This window comes from Microcaecilia unicolor, chromosome 13 (assembly GCF_901765095.1).
Source record: "Microcaecilia unicolor chromosome 13, aMicUni1.1, whole genome shotgun sequence".
In the NCBI taxonomy this organism is placed as follows: domain Eukaryota; kingdom Metazoa; phylum Chordata; class Amphibia; order Gymnophiona; family Siphonopidae; genus Microcaecilia; species Microcaecilia unicolor.
In genome coordinates this window covers 93,284,830-93,298,566 of record NC_044043.1, presented here as the reverse complement: position 1 = coordinate 93,298,566, position 13,737 = coordinate 93,284,830, and the positions used below count along the sequence as shown (strand labels likewise).

At 49.3% G+C, this 13,737-nt stretch overlaps 1 long non-coding RNA gene across 1 annotated transcript; it reads right to left on the bottom strand.

The window, feature by feature from the left end:
* Window positions 1–513: 513 nt before the first annotated feature.
* On the bottom strand, window positions 514–11,215 carry LOC115456880. The gene is made up of 4 exons (XR_003939936.1): window positions 10,670–11,215; window positions 7,564–7,567; window positions 6,610–6,615; window positions 514–525 (listed from the first exon to the last, which is right to left on the bottom strand). It is a non-coding gene; the product is annotated as an uncharacterized LOC115456880 (long non-coding RNA).
* Between the last annotated feature and the right edge of the window lie 2,522 nt (window positions 11,216–13,737).

Genomic DNA, 13,737 nt, shown 5'->3' with positions numbered 1-13,737 from the left:
CGCAGCCAGCCTCCCAGGAAACTGGAATTTACTTCAAATTTCAAGGGAGTGGAGTAGAGCAAAGTGGAGGAGTGGCAGAGTGGCTTAGTGGTTAGAGCACTGGTCTTGCAATCTAGAGGTGGCCGGTTCAAATCCCACTGCTGCTACTTGTAGGGTTACCATTTTGTGTCCTCTGAAAAAGAGGACACATGTCACGCCCCCTACCCCGCCCCCGCCTCATGTCCCGCCCCCGCCACGCCCCCTTCAGGTCCGGGTTCCGCCCCTATTTCCCCCCCCCCCCCCCCCGTCACATACCCCCCCCCTCACTTACTGGTGGTCTAGTAGAGTCTTCTCTTCGGGGCAGGAAAGAGCCCCCTCTTTCCTACCCGGAGCGCTGCCTGCCCTTGCCTGCTGCATCCTCCTCGGTATGGCTGGGGATTCAAAATGCCCACCGAGAGTTGAAGCGGCCTCGCGAGAGTTCAACTCTCGGCGGCCATTTTGAATCCCCAGCCAGACCGAGAAAGATGATAGACAGGGGAGGCAGCGCTCCGGGCAGGAAAGAGGGGGCTCTTTCCTGCCCCGAAGACGTCACTAGACCACCAGGGAACATGGTAATGAAGGGGAGGGGACGGGAGACCAGGTCACCAGACCCACGGCGCCGATCACACGCCCACCGCACGCACGCGCCTGCTCGCACCCGCGCCCACGTTTGTCCAGAAATCCGGACAAACGTGGGCGCGGGCAAAATCCGCCGGACGCCCCGGACATGCCCTCAAAAAGAGGACATGTCCGGGGAAATCCGGACGTATGGTAACCCTAGCTACTTGTGATCCAAAATCCAAATAAATAAAGAGGGTGTCGGAGGCGTAGCAAAGGCATGGACGTCCTTCTCACAGGAACATCCACGTTTTGGACATCCTCAACTGCCCTTGCTTCCCCTCCTTAAGAAGGAAATCATGCCTGTTCCTTTCCGGATCGGGAAGGGCTTTTTCTATTCACTTAGTGGGACCAGTGCACTACAAATGCTGGCTCCTCCCACAACCAAATGGCTTGGATTTGGTCGTTTCTGAGATGGGCATCCTCGCTTTCCATTATCACCGAAATCCAGGGACGACCCTCTCTAAGGTTGACCTAAATTCCATGATTTGGGCGTCCCCGACCGTATTATCGAAACGAAAGATGGATGTCCATCTTGTTTCGATAATAAGGGTTGCCCCACCCCTTTACAGGGCCATCCTTAGAGATGGGCACCCCCGTTCAATTATCCCCATCTATGTAACTACTACTACAAATCACTTTTATAGCGCTACCAGTCGTACGCAGCGCTTTACAATTGAACATGAAGAAGAAAGACAGTCCCTGCTCAAAAGAGCTTACAATCTAAATCAGGACAAACAGACAGGACCAAAAAGGATAAGAGAAGGACAGACAGAAGGACACATAAGGATAAGATAAAAGTTACAAGTCAGGAGTCGAAAGCAGCATCAAACAGGTAGGCCTTTAGCCTGGATTTGAAGGCTGCGAGGGATGGCGCTAGACGTAAAGGCTCAGGAAGCCCATTCCAGGCATAAGGTGCGGCGAGATAGAAGGAGCGGAGTCTGGAGTTAGCGATGGAGGAGAAGGGTGCAATTAGGAGAGATTTGCCCAGTGAACGGAGTAACATTAAACTCAGGGCTAGACAGCAGTTGTCATAGGGACCCCTCTTTTCTCTCCTGTAGGTTAGTGGAATACATTTCATGTAGATCACTACGTCCCGTTGATCAGTTCTTGTTTCAGTTGCTAGATCTGACTAAACAACCAGCACCAGTGTTTCAAGTTAAACGGGCGTCTGGTTGTTGAAAAGCGGGAAAGCAAAGAGAACACAGCTGTGTAACCACAACTACACTACAGGATTAGTTTAACAGGCACAGAGTGCACTGCAAATCAGTTTTATGAAGGAAATTTTACTGGAGATATGGAGTTTTATTGTGTTGTCATTAATAAAAATGTTATTATTGTTATTGCAAACCACTTTAATACCTCGTGGTGAAAGGCAGTGATAAAAAGTAAATGAATCAAATGAAATTCATCAAAAAGGTAAGAGTTTAATAGGAGTAGGAGAGGGGCCCATTGCTGAGGTCCCACCCAGGGCCTGAGGCACTCTTAATCCATCCCTGAACACTAACACATCCAAAGCAATTTCAAAGCCAGCAACACTGAACTACCCATGGCCAAAGGCCACATTTCTCAAAAACAAAGAGATTTCACAACCCAGCAAGATGAAAACTTCCTGAAACATCCAAAGATTGTATTTCATCCAGAAGTCCTTTGCTGCATACCAGATACCAGTTTTCCCACGGGGCACGATAACACCGAGAGCAGCATCACAAGATCAGTCCTCTCTCTTTACAATGTGCTCTTAAATTCATCTAAGTTATATTGCATACCTTCCGTGGAATCCTCCCCAACCCCTATGCTCCCTTCCTAGTAATTAGAGAGAGAATTCATTGGGAAGCTCGCCAGGTGCCCTTGGCCTGGATTGGCCACTGTCGTGGACAGGATGCTGGGCTCGATGGACCTTTGGTCTTTTCCCAGTGTGGCATTACTTATGTACTTATGTTTATAAAAGGGGGCAATTTACTAGGTAGCTCTCAGGGCAACTGCATCCCAAACTTTTTAGGGCTCTTTTTTTTTTTTGGCAAGTAGAATAGGAGTTTGATATATCAAGGCTATTCCCAACTCACATGCCCTGGCTTAGAAGTGAGGTTCATTCCTGCCATGGTATGTACAAAACTACACCCCAGAAAGATGGGAGTAAAGCTGCTGCATCCAGGCCCGTTTCCTTGAAAAAGCAAATGGCAAAACAGATGTCCGTCGGAACGTATAACGCCAAAGATAAGTGCAGCCTGCTGAGCATATGTCTTATTAGTTACTCAGCAATTTATTTCCTTGTGATTTTGGCATTGTTCTAATATTATCCACAGATGCACTAATTTTGAGTCACGTTATGTTTAAGCCATTGGAAATGGATGGAGGGGGGTTTTTTTTGTCAATGATTAAACTTATCACCATAAAGGTCTTTCAACAAATCTCTTATATAACGGGATAGAGTGCGACCTGGTGATTGATGAGACTTCCCCCTCTCCGCCCATCCTATATAATAATTTGGACCTCTGCACATCCGTCTGGATGCCTGGGTTCGTAACATAGTTCCCATTGGTCCGCCGTGGGGATGACGTCACAGGGCGGACCAATGGGAAGTGAGAGGGAAGGGAGCCCAGCAGCAGGCACCAGAGGGAGGTGAGTAAACAATTGCCCCCTCCCTCCCCCCCTGCCCTCCCCTTCCGAATTGCAGGACGCCCCCCCCCTTCAAGTTGCAGGACGCCCTCCCTCCCTCCTTCCACTCCCCTCCGAGTTCCACGCCCCCCTCTCCTCCGAGTTCAACGCCCCCCCCCCCTCGAAGTGCAAGCAGGACCTGTCCTCCGGCAGCCCCTCACCTTCCTGCATGCCGGCTCTAATTTAAAAATTGTTACCTCGGAGTCCGGCGTCAGCATTGAAGGCAAGCGGCGCTTCACACTGCCTTCCCATCTGTCTGAGCTCTGCCTCTGGTCTCGCCCTTCCGGAAACAGGAAATGATGTGCAAAACTAACCCATTTGGATAAATTGCCCCCAAGACAAAGAATGGGAGACGAGCCTTAGTAAGTCGGCTCCCAAGTTCAGTTTTCACACTGAAAAGGTCAGAATTCTTGTAGGTTTGAAGGCTTGGCTACCCTCTGGGGATTATTTGTAATGGAGGAGCAGTTGGCTGTACTGTTTTTATGTATTTTTAAAGGCTAGTTTACGTTCGGCCCTTTTTTACTTTCACTTTTGATTCAAGTAGTTTTAAGATATATACTTTCTTTTAATTATTTTTAAGATACTGTAATTTCAGTCCCTCTCATGCTTGCTCTGCATTTTCTTTTTATGGCAGCAAAATAAATAATATCAAGAATGCATCAAAGCCATATAAACTGCCTATTCTCTAGTCCAGCCATTCCCAATCCAGTCCTTGGACTGTACCTAGTGCCATCAGGTTTTCAGGATATCCACAATGAATATTCATATTTTATCACCAAGTAACCACTGTAGTATTTTAAATTGTTTACAAAAATATTTATTTTCAAGTTCTTACAAACCTTTGTTCATCTTTATTATAAATCAGTTATGACCATGAAAATCTAAACCTATTTTCTTCAATTCCTTCACACACTCAATCATTCATTCATCCCTTAATCCACTAAGTCTCGTCAAATGACTTTCAAAATACAACAAACCAAAGCTTATACACAAGTACAAGAGTAAGACATGACACAAAAGTGACTGATTCAATGGATAAGTCCTTTTATCTATCCTTACTCCAGTGTTCCCTTTAAAGTTTCTGATCCAAACGCTGTTTTGTAGTGTCTCCAATCCCTATACACTGGTTAAATATCAGTTCAGGTTAATTATTCTTCCATTGTATTCATGCCTGTAATCCAGATATATAATGCTGAAATGTCTTCTCATTCCGGTCTCGAGTAGACTTTGATTCGAAAGGCTTCGATTCAAACCTTAGGATTCCTGCTTCATAAACGCTGAATTAAATCACCGCTTATGGATTAAACCACAGCTTTGCATCCATTTTTTCACCAACGCCAAACCCGACGCTCTCGTACAGCGGTGCCATTTTTGTGCAGACCCCTATGGAGGATCGCTCCTGTGAGAGTTGCTATTAAGTATAAAGTTAAACCCCTGATGATGCCTTCGGGTGAAACGCTACGAGAGCGTCGGGTTTGGCGGTGGTGAAAAAATGGATGCAAAGCTGTGGTTTAATCCATAAGTGGTGATTTAATTCAGCGTTTATGAAGCAGGAATCCTAAGGTTTGAATTGAAGCCATTCGAATCAAAGTCTACACGAGACCGGAATGGGAAGAGCCAGAGACATTTCAGCATTATATATCCGTTTTTAGTGCTTTCCGGAAGTTCAAGTGGTCAAATGTAGTTTTTACTGCTTTTGGTAGTGCTCAGGTAGGAAAAGCTGGATGCATAGGTGGATTTGTATTCGAGTCCTTTGCTGCTTGGGTAGTGAAGGTTTAGGTATGATCGTGCAGATTTTGTGGTGTTTCTAGTTGGCAGGTCGTTGAGGTCTGTCATGTATCCCGGTGCCTCGCCATAAATTATTTTATGAACAGTCGTGCAGATTTTGAAAGTGATGCGTTCTTTGATTGGTAGCCATTTGTAACAAGGTTTCGTGCTCTGAGGGTTTACCTTTTCAGGCCATTTAAAAAAAAAAAAAAAAAAACACCAACAAACCCCCCCCCCCTCCCAAAATAAAACCCGTACAAGTGCACAACGTAGCAAATCAAACCACTGGGATGTAGGAGGGGCCTGCATTTTTACTGGTCACCCAGACATCCCAGGAGAGCAATGAGGCACACGAGGGGGCACTGCTGTGGAATTTATAAAAATACTCCCAGGTACACACCTCACCACTGCTCCCTTATCCTGTCTGCTGAGCCCTCCAAAACCTACCACCCCAACTGTACACCATTACAATAGCCCTTATGGGTGACGGGAGCACCTATATGTGGGTACAGTCAGGGCCGTGCCTAGGGTCTCTGGCGCCCCCCTGCAGACTTTCAGTTGGCGCCCCCCCCCTCCCCGTGTGGCATCTCCTTTCTCTCAACGCGGTACGGTACGGTTTATTTTTTTAAATTTTGAAATAGAACGCTACCGCCACCACCATGGCCGGCGCGGCGCCCTTGAAGGCAGGTGCCCAGTACTAAAGCCATGAGTCACAACAAATATAATAAACTCAAACAAAATCTAGTTGCACAAAATAACACCCTGTTTCCCCGAAAGTAAGACATCCCCCGAAAATAAGACCTAGTAGAGGTTTTCCTGAATTGGTAGCTATAAGGCCTCCCCCGAAAGTAAGACCTAGCAAATTTTTGTTTGAAAGCAGGGCCGCCGAGAGCCGGACAAGGCCGCCCCCACACCTGAGGTCGCCGGCCCCTCCCCCTCCACCCACCCTCCGTCGCTCCCGGAACTAACCTTAAACGCCTCCTTTCACCTTTGCAGCAAGCAGCAGCAGGGCAGACCTCTCCTTCCTTCCGTGCCCCGCCCTCGCGGACGTTACGTCAGGCGAGGGTGGGACATGGAAGGAAGGAGTGGCCTGCCCTGCTGCGAAGGTGAAAGGAGGCGTTTAAGGTTAGTTCCGGGAGCGACGGAGGGCAGGCGGGCCAACCCAGATCCAACCCCGATGTTTCCCCGAAAAATAAGACCAAGTGCATTTTGGGGGGCAAAAATTAATATAAGAGTGTCTTATTTTCAGGGAAACACGGTAGTAAAATTAATAGCACATAAACGAACAGCTAGTCCTATCTGTCAAAAATGTCAACTGTATGAGCGCAATGGTTGCTTGAGCATCACCATTATAGCACAAACTTGTTCAAGCGTGTCCAGGAAAGAGTACTGTCAGCAAAGAGTAAACTTGTTCACTACGTCCAGGGAGACCTACTGTCAGAAGAGAGTCTGACAAGTTGGTTTGTGCTTTGTTCCCCCCCCCCCCCCCGACTCACAACTGCAGGAGCCAGAGTTGCGTGGACACTACAGGCCTTCCTCAGGGCGGACCCTTCCCTCCCCCGATACCCACCTTGTCACACACGGAGCCCACATTGGCTGCGACAAGCAGCAGCTCCACCCCATGGCCTCCCATCCGCTCCCGGTCTTCCTCGACTCGGTCAGAGTGAGAACTTATCACACCGCAAGCAACACCTGTCCCGGTACTAGTTCAGGAAACAGCAGCAAGGAAGCTAAGGCTGCGCCTTCCCGCCCGCTAAGCAAAGCTGAAGAGATAAATTGCGCCCCAACCCCCGCCGCTCACTGAGCAGCTGAAGAGATAGATTCCCCGCTTCACTTACCCGGGTGTAGAGCTCGCAGGCGGACATGTCTAGGCGCTGATGGGGAGGGAGGGAGGAGAGCAGAGCGCTGCGCGCGGCGAGGCAGCAGCGCATAGGCGCCGATGCGCCAACGCGGTACGGTACGGTTTATTTTTTCAATTTTGAAATAGAACTCGACCGGCAGTGCTGCGGCCGGCGAGGCGCCCTTGAAGGCAGGCGCCCCCCTGCGGTGCTTACCCCGCTTACTGGGTTGGCACGGCCCTGGGTACAGTCAGTTTTGGGGGGCTCACAGTTTCCACCACAAGTTTAACAGGTAGGGGGGAGATACTTTGGCGTCCCTCAGGGATCTGTCCTTGGACCCCTTCTTTTCTCAATCTACACCTCTTCCCTGGGCTCCCTGATCTCATCTCATGGCTTCCACTATCATCTTTATGCTGACGACACCCAGCTTTATCTCTCCACTCCAGACATCACTGCGGAAACCCAGGCCAAAGTATCGGCCTGCTTATCCGACATTTCTGCCTGGATGTCCAACCGCCACCTGAAACTGAACATGGCCAAGACCAAGCTTCTTGTTTTCCCACCCAAACCCACTTCTCCTCTCCCTCCACTCTCTATCTCGGTAGTAGTAGTAGTAGTATGGGCCTTGGGCCACCTGTCTACAGTGCACTGCACTGACCACTACACTACTCCAGGGACTTGCATGTTGCTCTAATGGACCTGGCTATAACATATGTCATACAGGCAGGTGAGTACTATATTTATTCAGTGGGGGAGTAAGGGGGGTCATCCCTGAATCCCTCTAGTGGTTATCTGATCATTTAGGGCACCTTTTTGTGTCTTATTCGTTAGAAAAGCAGGTCTAGTCCAAAATGTTGATGTTTTGCTCTAGATATATTTGTTCTCTTCCATTACGGCTGTAAAATGTCCAAGTGTCAGACTCGCCCTAAGTCTGCCTTCAAAACGCCCCCGACAAGCTCCCTTGTGATCTGGATGCACTGTAGACGAAATGCATAGATAGACGTCTGCAAAACAGGTTTTGAAAATACAAATTTGGACGTTTTGAGAAGAAATTAATCCAAACGGTGCTTTACCTGATGCTAGGGTCCACCTTAGGAGTCAGCACTCAGGAAAAAGATCTAGGTGTCATTGTAGACAATATGCTGAAACAGTTTGCCCAGTGTGCGGCTGCGGCCAACAAAGCAAACAATATGCTAGGAATTATCAGGAAAGGGATGCAAAATAAGACCAAGAATATTATAATGCCTGTGTATCGCTCCACTGCAGGAGCAGCGGAATGCTTTTTTTGTTTGGGGGTGCCCAAGCTCCACCCCCAACCCTTCCGTTCCATCCTAGTCCCCTCCTATGGCATTCACCATATCTCTCCTCTGTCCCTCTTAACCCCATCCCCCATGGTGTCAAGCATTTCTCTTCTTCCCTACTCCCTTCCCCCCTTCTAATCCAACATCTCTCTCCTTCCCTCCTTCTCAACCCCTCATGGTCTATAGTATCTCTTTCCCTCTCCCGTGGTCTGCAGCACCTCTCTCCTTCCCTTCTCCCACCCCTTGCATGTAGTGTCCAGCACTTCAATCACCCCCCCTCCCCCCCGCCACCAGGGTCTCCAGCATCTCTCTCCTAACCTACCTCTCAACTCTCCCTCATGTTCTATAGTATCTCTCTCCTTCCCTCCTTCTCCTCTCTTCAGCATCTCTCTCCTTTCCTTCTACTCCCCCAGTCTGTGGTGTCCAGCATCCCACCCACTCCATGGTCTCTAGCATCTCGCTCCTTCCCTCTCTCTTCTCTCTTCAGCATCTCGCTCCTTTCCTTCTACTCCCCCAGTCTGTGGTGTCCAGCATCCCACCCACTCCATGGTCTCTAGCATCTCGCTCCTTCCCTCTCTCTTCTCTCTTCAGCATCTCGCTCCTTTCCTTCTACTCCCCCAGTCTGTGGTGTCCAGCATCCCACCCACTCCATGGTCTCTAGCATCTCGCTCCTTCCCTCTCTCTTCTCTCTTCAGCATCTCGCTCCTTTCCTTCTACTCCCCCAGTCTGTGGTGTCCAGCATCCCACCCACTCCATGGTCTCTAGCATCTCGCTCCTTCCCTCTCTCTTCTCTCTTCAGCATCTCGCTCCTTTCCTTCTACTCCCCCAGTCTGTGGTGTCCAGCATCCCACCCACTCCATGGTCTCTAGCATCTCGCTCCTTCCCTCCCTCTCAACCCCCCATGGTCTCCAGCATATCTCTCCTTCCCTCCTCTCTTCCAACACCTCTCTCCTTCCCTCCCCCTTCAGCATCTGTCTCCTTCACTTCTCTCCCCCCCCCCCCCACAACTGTGATGCACACATTCTATTCCCCCCATGGTCTCCATCATCTCTCTCTTTTCCTTACCACCCTCCATGATCTCCAGCATCTCTCTCCTTCCCTCCCTCTCAAACCCCCATGGTCTCCAGCATCTTTCGCCTCACCTGCCCTCCCCCTCCTCTCTTGCCTCCTTCCCTCTCCCTTCTGCCTGTCGTGTCCATTATTCAACCCCCCTGTGGTGTTCAGCATTTCACCTCTCATTGTCTCCAGCATCTCTCTCCTTTCCTCCCTCCCTATGGTTTTCAGCATCTCTCTTTCCCTCCCCTCATCCTCCTCTCTTCAGCATCTCTCTCCTTCTCTTCTCCCACCTCTGCTTGCGGTTTCCATCATTCAAGCCTTCCCCCCCCCCCTAATCTTCAGCATGCTCTTTTTCTATGCTGTGTCCGGGAGATATTTATTCTCTTACCTTTATCCCCTTGGGTGTCAACTATATAAGCTACATTGGAGAAATCGCAGGGCCTGCAGACACTCAAGGCCTGCCAGCTCCCATTTCCTCCGAACTTCCTGTTTGAGAAGGGACAGAAGCAGGTGCCAAGCCTCGAGTACATGCAGATGCAAGGTAAAAGAAGAAAGGCCTCATGTGGAGAGAGGAAGGGTAGCAAAATTTAGGGGGGGGGGGTGCCATAGAACCTGTGGCTCCCCCTGTTCCGGGGCGAATCCACTGTCAAAATGATGAAACAACAATGTGTAGAAATGAGACTGTGTGTCAAAAAAAAAAGACAGTATTTTGACGGTGTTACAGCTTTATGTTATAGTGTGACTTATTGTCTGATATGCCTGTACTGCCATTCACTGGCTAACAATTTTCCCATTGTCAACTAGCCTGGAATATCTCTGACTCCCGCCGAAACGCAAGACTGTTCCAAGTCCATTCAGTGTTCTTCATATCTTGGACTTATCGGCCTTTGTATCTTAACACATTTTTAGTGTTATTAATAAATTGTTTCCCCTGGTTGAAATTACACTGGTCTCCTCCAATTGTTTTTCTTTGTTCTTGTGTTGTGCTTTGGGGGCTGCCATCATCTTCTTTTCTCCCCAGTATGTTTTAACCCTGGCAGTTTAGAGATACTAGGAACAGGTGGATACAAACACTCCCCCCCACACACCCTCTATAGCTTTCTGTTTCCCAGAGCATATAATATAACTGAACACCCTTGAAATATTTAGATTTACAGTAACCATAACAACGATCTTTCCTCCGCACATGCTGATGTAGCTAAAGACAAGTCTCTCAGATCTCACATGGCGGCCAATTAAGAGAGACCAACCTCTCCATAGAGAAGATAAAAGCCACCAACACAGCCCCAGACATAACAAAAACCAAGGATATGTCTGTCAAACCCATTATCCTTAACTATACTATTATTTTCAAGCTACTGAAGAAATGCTCGTGCTAGGAAAGGCCCCAAAATAATGGCTTTACAAACTTACCTGCCAAAAGAGAAATGAAATCCCTAAATCTCTTGGTGGTATTGGAAACGTGTCCGCAAAAGGCAAACTTTAGAGGTCCAGTTGTTTTAACTGCTAAATAAGCGTCCTGCAGAGGGGTGGGTGTGTGAGTGAGAGAGGGGGGGGGGCGGAGAGGAGAGGGCTGAGGGTATTAGTGTGTGAGAGGATTGTCTGCAGAGGATGAAAGGGATGGGGAGGATGCAGGGGCTTCTCTATGTGGATCCAGGAGAGAGATGGGGAGGATGCAGGGGCTTCTCTATCCAGGAGAGAGATGGGGAGGATGCAGGGACTCCGTTTCTCTCTGTGTCCAGGGGAGAAGATGCAAGGGCTCCTTCTCTTGAGATGGGCTCTGCACACAGAGAGGAGGATGCAAGGGGCTCCTTTTGTCTCTGAGATGAGCAGGATGAGGGGTCCTGAGCTGGAGGATGCTGCTCTTCGACCGTTCAGCGCTGCACTTGCACTGTCGTCCCAGGCAGCTTTCACAAACGCTGCAGAGTGCACTGCGCAGACCAACCCTTAAGCTTAAGTTCCCCGGGAAAATTCCACAGGAAGTGTCGACATCGCATTCTGGACATTTCTGTCGCTAGGACCCTCCTCCTCCTCCTCCTCCCCCCCCCCACCCACCCGGGCACTGACGTCACCGCTCCGCCCGCCAGAGCTGGGGGAGGGGCGCCGAGTCTCGTGCGCTTCTTGGGTTGGGGGGAGGTGCGCTCTGCGCTCCGCGCTCCGAGCCTTGTCCTCGTGCGCTATTTGGGTACCGCCTCGCGCGGGCTGCCTCCTGGCGCGGGACTTGGTCGGGGGAGAGAGAGACTGAGACTGACTGAGAGACTGTCTGTGCTGTGCTGTACTTGGGCATCTGCCGCTTCGCGCGAGCTGGGGGGGAGGGACGCTCCGAGTCTCGCGCGCTATTTGGGTACCGCTTCGCGTGCTGAGGCAGGGGCGCGCGCCGAGAAGAACCTCTCGTGCGCCGCTTGGGAAGCGCTTCGCGGGATCATCATGGGGGAGGGGCACCCCGTACAGTGCGCGCCAAATCGGCACTACCGCGCGGCTGGCGAGTGAGCCCTGAGGTAATTCCGAATTTGGGGGACCTTTTACTAAGGTGCGCAGAAAAATGGGCCGCGCTAGTGTAGGTGTGTGTTTTATCAGTGCGCCTGTAAAAAAAAAAAAAAGACCTTTTTTTAAAAAAACATTTTTGCCAAAAATGGACGTGTGACAAAATAAAAATTGGCGTGCGTTCGTTTTGGGTCTGAGACCTTACCTTCACCCCATTGACTTAGCGGTAAGGTCTCGCGCGGTAACTGCGCGCTAATCATCTACATGTGTAGGATGACGATCACCGCATGGTTTCTGGTGCGTGTAGCGGACACTTGTAAAAAAAAAAAAAATGAAATTACCGCAAGGGCCACGTAGTAGCCGAGCAGTAAATCCAAATTGACGTGCGTATGCGCCTGTGTGGCTTAGTAAAAGGGCCCCTTTGACCAAGCTATGGGAAAAAGGGGGGGGCCGGGGCCTGTGCTAGTGTCAGCGTGTGTTTTTGACGCGCACCGAGGCCCCCTTTTACCGCAGTGGGTAAAAGGCAGGTCTTTACTGCAAGAAATAACCGTGCGACAAGTAAAGCACTTGCCGCAAGGCCATTTCGGGGGGAGCCCTTACTGACACCTATTGAGGTGGCGGTAAGGGCTCCGCAGTAACCCGGCGGCAACGGGGCAGCGCGTGCATTGCCCGATTACAAAATTAAATATATACTTGTAGCGCCGGATACGATGGCACGCTTGGAGTGGGAAGTACCGCCAGACTGCTGCGGTAGCCCGGTGGTACTTCCTTTTTAGCGAGCGGTAAGCCTGGGCCGCCACTTTGTAAAAGGGGCCCTTGGCGCGTGCTGAATCTAACGGTAGAAAATACTGATTACCCTGTGTAGCTGCTCGTTTCGTTGAGTCGGCGAGCTCATTTCAAGCGCTCGCCTGGTCTGAACATTCGGCAGTAGCAAATGCGGGTGCTAATGCAGCACTAATGGCCTCTAATGCCTACATTTGTTTCTGAGCATCGGGGCCTGAGGGTATCATGAATGCCTGTCCTGCTATGTGGCTCTGAAGGAATGGAGGCTTCCTCCCTTTATTATACAGGTTCTCAAATCTCCTGAGATTTTCACATTCAAATTAAGAACCTGTGCAAGGGCATTAGATGCCCTTCTGGCTTGTGCCTCACCTTAATTAACTTTCAGGTCCCTAGCTCCTCTCCCCCACAATTTTGATAATTAAACAAAGTGATCACCCTATTAACATCCTTCCCAGAACAATCCTGTACAATAAAACATAATTACAAAATTACACATCATACTTTTAACTAATAAACTTCATTTTGTGTACATATAAATAATAAGAGCAATTTCCAAGAGCTGGATAAATAGGCTGTTTGAAAACTGCCCACGATTCCTGCAAGCTGCTGGTTCTTTGAGTGCATGTGACTGTCAGCATCTACTGTTTTGATTAGGGCTGCCCTTTGCTTCCCTAAGCGACTACCTTAATGAGCCTAATAGTTAAACTGACCCTGCCCATATTGCATAACTCCTCTGCAAAAAATAGCAGGTTTTGTGGGAAAATTTCACCAAAAGATGTCCTGTTTAGATGTCAAAATAGAGATGAGTCTATATCTGTAGATCACGACAATCATTATGCAGAAAGGTGAACCCTCAGTATTTCCCCGGAATGGAAGCAAAGATTTTGGATTTTGATCTGTGGGTAGGATTTAAGATCAGTCTCTGCAGTGTTTACACCTTGCTCTTGTTACATGGGTTCCAATATGCCCAGTTCTAGTAGGGTCAACTTAAAACGTGTCCTTGATTCCTGATAACCGTACCAGGACTGGCAGAAAATGATTTCAATGGGTAGAATCAGGAATTACAAATAAAATGCGTTTTGCAATCTTAGGGCTGGCGTACAACTATGCATGATATGACGGAGTGAATTCTTCTGCATCTTAAAGCGGCTGGGTCGTTACAGAAACGCTGGTATCGAGATATTTGGCAACGCTATCTCTCTCTGTTCTTGGAA